This window comes from Uranotaenia lowii, chromosome 3, assembly GCF_029784155.1.
Source record: "Uranotaenia lowii strain MFRU-FL chromosome 3, ASM2978415v1, whole genome shotgun sequence".
NCBI lineage: Eukaryota > Metazoa > Arthropoda > Insecta > Diptera > Culicidae > Uranotaenia > Uranotaenia lowii.
The window spans coordinates 243,106,658-243,113,591 of NC_073693.1; the positions used below are offsets into that span (position 1 = coordinate 243,106,658).

At 38.1% G+C, this 6,934-nt stretch overlaps 1 long non-coding RNA gene and 1 pseudogene across 1 annotated transcript; one reads left to right on the forward strand and one right to left on the reverse strand.

Moving 5' to 3' along the window:
- The first annotated feature begins 3,022 nt into the window (after positions 1-3,022).
- On the forward strand, positions 3,023-3,452 carry LOC129757135 (uncharacterized). The gene is made up of 2 exons (XR_008739627.1): positions 3,023-3,190; positions 3,254-3,452. It is a non-coding gene; the product is annotated as an uncharacterized LOC129757135 (long non-coding RNA).
- Positions 3,453-4,678: 1,226 nt separating this feature from the next.
- The window catches only part of LOC129753242 (persulfide dioxygenase ETHE1, mitochondrial-like), a 16,289-nt pseudogene continuing 14,033 nt past the window's right edge, over positions 4,679-6,934 (reverse strand).

Consider the following 6,934-nt stretch of genomic DNA (forward strand, 5'->3'; position numbering starts at 1 on the left):
TTCCCCAATAAAACTTAATTTTCCAATTTATGTTTTTTTTTATTAACACAGGAGTTTTCTTGTGCGCCAGTGGAATTTCTCCAAGAAAACACAACTTGCAGTTGTAGTCCTGTTTCCTCCACTGTCGTGAAATAACGAGCTGAGATAAATCTTAAACCCGTTTTAGTCGATCGATATATATTTTTAACGCTCATGCTTTAAAAAATACCAACAATTTTCCAGTTTCTGAGAAAATTGAGAAGGAACTTTTAACCAATTTCGACACCATTGTGACTCATAAAAATCGTAAAATGTATATTCATATATGCTACAATGCTACAACCACTGACCATACTGACTGGACAGTCGATTTCGTTTTTTGGATAATTCACGCACTCTGGAATCGATAGTACGCAATATCGATTCCAGAGTGCACATTGATCGATTTGAAGAAATGCTATCCCAGTTAGAAAGTGCCACCCGACTTTCGCAAGAAAACAGGCAATTCAGACGATAAAATCGTGCAAAACAGGTACATTTTTCCTACAGGCTGGGTTGCCAGATGCCCAGATTTGTCTGTAAAACCAAGATTTTTGACCCTTTGTCCAGATATTGCTCAGACACAGATTTTGCCCAGATTTTTGCTGAGAGTGCCCAGATTTTACAGACTTTAAAAATTGACAGATAAAATCAATATTAATGTATCAGATTTTATATGTAAGTGGCAGATTAGACTAAAATCTGGCTTGTATTCTTTGGTATGACCAATCAATCATTAAATTTTTTTTTAATAAGATCGAGATCGGCATGGTACGTGGTAGGAAACAGTGTTTGTTATATAGTTATCAACTCGAAAATAACCCGAACACCATAGCACAAACCACCCCCCCCCCCCCCCTCCGCCGCTCACACGATTCGCCAAATTTAATTCTTGTTTAGTACCAAATTTGTGATTTCCTTATGCACAGACACACACAGACTTTTTTTTAAAGTTGCCCAGATTTTTCATCCTCAACACCTGGCATCCCTGCCTACAGGGCATCTCTGGAAAAATGGTAGGTTCGCCACCTGCCGTCGGTATTGCGAACCTGCTAAATTTGACGAAAAAAATTAGCCAGAAAATGATCGAATTTTTGTTCTAAGTGTCCTGCCAGTATGATCAGTGCTACAACTATGATTTTTTTAAAGTGAACGTACACACATATATGAACAGGATTTTTTTAAAGTCAATTTTGTACGTGAAACTGTGTGCATAGTAATTCTTATTGCCATAATTATAATGACATTTCAGAATTTTGTCGCGAATAATTTTATTGAGTTTTTCAATTTTATTCTGATAATCGTTTGATTCATATTTTAAAATGTCCTTTAAAAATCGTATATGTTTTAATTGGGAAAAAAATATATAAAATCTAACCTAAATGAGAAGAACCGCCTCAGCGTGTACGCTTTCAAAACATTTCGCTCACATTCACGCTATTTTTTTAAACTCAAAATTAAGTAGTTTTGGTTCAAAACAGCACTTCAGTGGCCGCCCTCAACTTTGAGTTTGTCTGGGCAAAAGCAAAACTAAGTTCTAGCGTAACATTTCAAAAGGGCGAAACTAGCAGTTTGCTCGAAACGAGAAAAACGCGTTTGAAAATTTGGACAACCTATTCAAATCCTATTCAAGAAATCGACCACCTTTTGTTCAACAACATTGAAAAATATGCATTATATTCCAAGGGGGTGTGTTACAGTTGATTTTAGAACTTTTGTTATGGTGTGATTTGAGCAAAAATACATTTAAAAAACCCAACCCTAATCAAAAATAAACCAACTTGTTCGACCAGATTTGGCCCACTGTATCGAACTTATTTTTGGAAAAAACCCGACAGCCCATAGTTCCCGAAAAACTGAAAAGAAAAAAAAAACTGGTACTGTCATCGAGGTTTCCGGAGGTCAGTTTTTGGGAAAAGGTTGAAAAAAAAAAGTGCGCGGTGCTCGGTCGAGTGCGGAGGATTTTGGCCCTGCGGCTCTGTATAAAAGTTCGGGGCTTCTGCTCCGCATCCCCACGGAGAACAGAAGCAGCGATCGTGGCATAGATGGCCACTCCATCATCGCCGACTTCGGAGCCAGCATCAACAGTTCCTTCAAAAGTGAACAACAGCAACAATATCCGACACGGCAATGTCGTGCGTCTCCATCGGTGCGAGGCAAGCGACACCTCCGAATGCTCCGTGCGGCGCCAGCAACAGGACAACAACAACTCCAGCAAAAACATCCGCACGGCAATGTTATGCGTCAGCATCGGGGCAACGTCAACCACACCTCGGACTGCTCCGTGCTGCTCCAGCAGCAGAACAACAACAACGCCAGCAGCAGAACAACAACAACTGCAGCAGCAGCATGGCCAGGCGGTCGAGAGTCTCGAAGGCAAGACAGTGGAACCATGCATGAGCCGTAAGTGGGACTTGTTCACAAGCACACTCAAGTAAAACCAAATGGAAAACCCGCATACCAAAAAACAGTATCTCAAATAATCTATACAATACATCAACTTTTTTAGAAATAGTGATTGTTTCTGTAAAAGTAGTTATGATATTAAACTTTATTGAGACAACGAAAGGAACGAAACATGAACGTTTATTTGAAAAGGTGATTGTATCTGAAAAGGTGATGAAATAGTATGCACGATTAACTTCAATTTTATCAATAATCGTAAAAATGATAACGAGCCGTTACCCATAGCGTCCATGCCTCAGGCCAAACTCACGTCAAAATAGCCGAAAGGCGGATTAAAGATGCCATTTGGTTTTTAAAAATATCGTCACACATGTATGAATTATTTTTTTTTCGATCTTCAATCCAAGTCAACTTTCTGAATTTTACTGTTTTTGATATTTTTTTTTGTGAGAATAATCACGGCATGGTTTATTACACGATGTTTATCGTATGAATACATCAATTTATATGAACTTATCTAATTCAAAACGATTATGAATAAAAAAAATTACAACATCTGAGGTAAGTATAAATTCAAAAGATCAGTCCAACATGGCACCACTGGCTAGTCTGACAGAATCAATGAGTGCGCTCCTTTGTTGGTGTTGATTTTTTGCAGTTTTCTCGGCGAGGATTGTCGTAGGCGATTACGGTAAACTGCTTCAGGAAAAACCTGTTTAGCTAACCCGGTGTGTAGCGGGAAACATGATGGGTGACGGAAAATCCAGTAAGTAATAATTCGTACCAATATTCTATATTTCAAATGATTACCATTTGCGAATAATTTCAGTTTCCCTGCATAATCATCACCCGGGTGAAGATGGCTTCCTGGGAAACAGTTGCGTTGGAGCTACGATAATTACTTTCGCTTTACTCATGGCCGGGTAGAATCTTCGTGAGTGACTCCTCCAAGAATCATCAAACCCGGTTTCATAATCTCATCTTACGTTACAAGTGTGGAAATCCAATAAAAATTATGTGAAATAAAACTGGTTAAATAAACATCAAACATCCGAAAATTCTCAACACGTCTTTCTATGTGTGTGTGAGCGCCATTAACGTACGGTTCTGGGTAGTGTTGAACGAATGCTATTATTAATCGTTTGGGTTACTGTTTAGGAAAAATATTACTTTAAGAAAAACTGTAGTAGTAACAGTTTGACTGACTGAATATGTTTTCCATGATCGGTTTTTAGATGTTATCACAACTGTTAGTAGAACAGTTCTGCCATATAAATGTTTTAACCGTTTTTAACAGTTACATAACCTAACAACATATTAAAAATACAGTCAATTCAAAACTCACGATTAAAGCAATGTATTTTACAATTTCCATAATCGTTTGTTTAACATTTTATCTACGCTTCATCAAACCGTTTAGGACTGTTTTGGAAAACGTTTGGTTACAATCCTGGTTTATGCGGGAAGTCAGGTGATTGGGCGGTTATGAATAAATGTTACCAAAGTGAAATTTAAATCAATATTTCGATGTTTTTATTTTGTGGCGATGACCATGAGAAACCTCTTGTTACAAATGGCGCCCAACTAAATCGAACCACTTTGATTATTAGTTCGACAAATTTTAGGGACTTTGCGTCCACTTACAATTATTATGATTTTTGATATTCGATAATTGTACTTATCATTATTTCATTATTGCTCTTCTCGTATATCACACCATATTATTGTGTTATCATAAGTATCGTGTTATTTATTCGATATTGTTGTGAATTAAAATTTACTTTAATTATTTATTTACATTGCAATAAATCATGCACAGTTATCAAAGGGGTTGCCAAGGAAAAATCAAAAGGAACGCGATCTGGAGGCGCGGTATAACCTCTATTCCGGGCCCTTGGTAATTAAGAGGATTAAATCCCTCTTTTACTGAGATTACTGTTGCTTTTAGTTCTGTTTAGTCCTCACTGTAAAATCACAGCTATTATTCTCTTCAATGGCTACATGATTTTAAATGCTTGTTTTGCTGCTTGGGTGAAAGTTTTTCAGACGTTTGGTTCAGGATTCGAGGAAATTTTTGCCAGGTCTGCTGGTATAGATCGACATCATCTGCCAAGATATGTTGGCGTTGAGTTTCGTCTTTAGTTTTAGTTAAATCTTTGCCATAATTCGTTGGCGTAAAGATATTTTTGCCAAGATTCGTTGGCTTTGAGTTTATTATGATGTGTTTATGTATTATGTATTTATGTATTAAGTTTTAGACACCTCTGCAGTAGGTGTTACGCTTCCGAGGTATGCTCGGAATGTAGTCGATCATTTCTTTCCCTCGAACTCCTTGTGGCGTGGTTTTGAAATTTTCATGGATTTCTATCATAATCCATGAAAATTTCTACCAAAGCAGCAATGTTGTGTTACAGTTGATTTTAGAACTTTTGTTATGGTGTGATTTGAGCAAAAATACATTTAAAAAACCCAACCCTAATCAAAAATAAACCAACTTGTTCGACCAGATTTGGCCCACTGTATCGAACTTATTTTTGGAAAAACCCGACAGCCCATAGTTCCCGAAAAACTGAAAAGAAAAAAAAAACTGGTACTGTCATCGAGGTTTCCGGAGCAGCGTTACCACATATACAGATTTTTCTGTAAATATACAGATTTTTTGGACATTTTGTAATACAGAATCTGTATATACAGAATACAGATAATTGGGAATTCATACAGATTTCATACAGATTTTCAGAAAATCAGAGATTTTCCAAGATATTTTGATTATACTTCGAGTCAATCAATAATAATCTACTTTGATGATTCAATCGATTAAATCATCCATCAATGATTACGCTTGCAAATAAGGAAAAACTTCCAGATTAGAGTTCGGAACCGTTACAATGCAAAACTTTTTTTTTGTTTTTGTTTCGATTATAGTCGTTTTACCATTTTTATGGCATTCGCGACTTTATCAACGGTGCAGTTGGCGGATCGTTATTTAAAAACATATCCGGTACAACTGTGCTCGATGTTTGCTCTTGGGCTCGAACTCGGGGACATCGGCTCAGGAGACAACAGACTTGCCATCTGAGCTATATCACTAGCCCGACAATGCAAAACGACATGCAAAAAATTGTAGAAAGTTTTAAGACCTGTGTTTAAGAATCATATACCAAAATTAAGACACGAATGCCATACAGATGGTAAAGTGTCTCAAATAAAATTATAATAATAATAATATACCAAAATTGGTCATATTATAGGAAATGTAACTTTTAATGGTAAAGACTATTGACACAATGTTCAAATCCCAACTGATTGTTAAACCCCAGAAGCACTCAGATCGTTATATTAAACGGAAAACATCGACCTAAAACTTCGCCGGACCTTAATTTTCACACAAAGCGGACATATATTTTGTCCGTTACAGTTAATCGAACAAAGTTAAACCAAAGACGGTTCGCTTTTACAAAATATCAGGTTTAACACTATGGTTTGACATGTCGCACAAATAACAGCCCGCAGTAATGAGCAGCGTAGTCCAAATGAGTGCACTACGCATTATAAAAAGGTCACCATAGTTCAGCGTAAGTATCTGGAATGAAAATTTTTGATACAGATTTCAATACAGATTTTTGAGATTTTATACAGATTAAAAAAAATTTTTGGCTCGAAAATACAGATTTAAATGTGGCAACGCTGTTCCGGAGGTCAGTTTTTGGGAAAAGGTTGGAAAAAAAAAGTGCGCGGTGCTCGGTCGAGTGCGGAGGATTTTGGCCCTGCGGCTCTGTATAAAAGTTCGGGGCTTCTGCTCCGCATCCCCACGGAGAACAGAAGCAGCGATCGTGGCATAGATGGCCACTCCATCATCGCCGACTTCGGAGCCAGCATCAACAGTTCCTTCAAAAGTGAACAACAGCAACAATATCCGACACGGCAATGTCGTGCGTCTCCATCGGTGCGAGGCAAGCGACACCTCCGAATGCTCCGTGCGGCGCCAGCAACAGGACAACAACAACTCCAGCAAAAACATCCGCACGGCAATGTTATGCGTCAGCATCGGGGCAACGTCAACCACACCTCGGACTGCTCCGTGCTGCTCCAGCAGCAGAACAACAACAACGCCAGCAGCAGAACAACAACAACTGCAGCAGCAGCATGGCCAGGCGGTCGAGAATCTCGAAGGCAAGACAGTGGAACCATGCATGAGCCGTAAGTGGGACTTGTTCACAAGCACACTCAAGTAAAACCAAATGGAAAAGTCAGGTGATTGGGCGGTTATGAATAAATGTTACCAAAGTGAAATTTAAATCAATATTTCGATGTTTTTATTTTGTGGCGATGACCATGAGAAACCTCTTGTTACATCTGGTTCTTCTTGCGAACAGGAATCTTTTTCTTTTTTCTATCCATCGGGAGAAACGTTTATGGTGTTTTCCGCTCAAAGCAGTACAGAATTGAAAAAGTCAAAATTTCTACCTATGAGGAACCAGAATGATTGTTGTGTTAGTGGGCAATCATT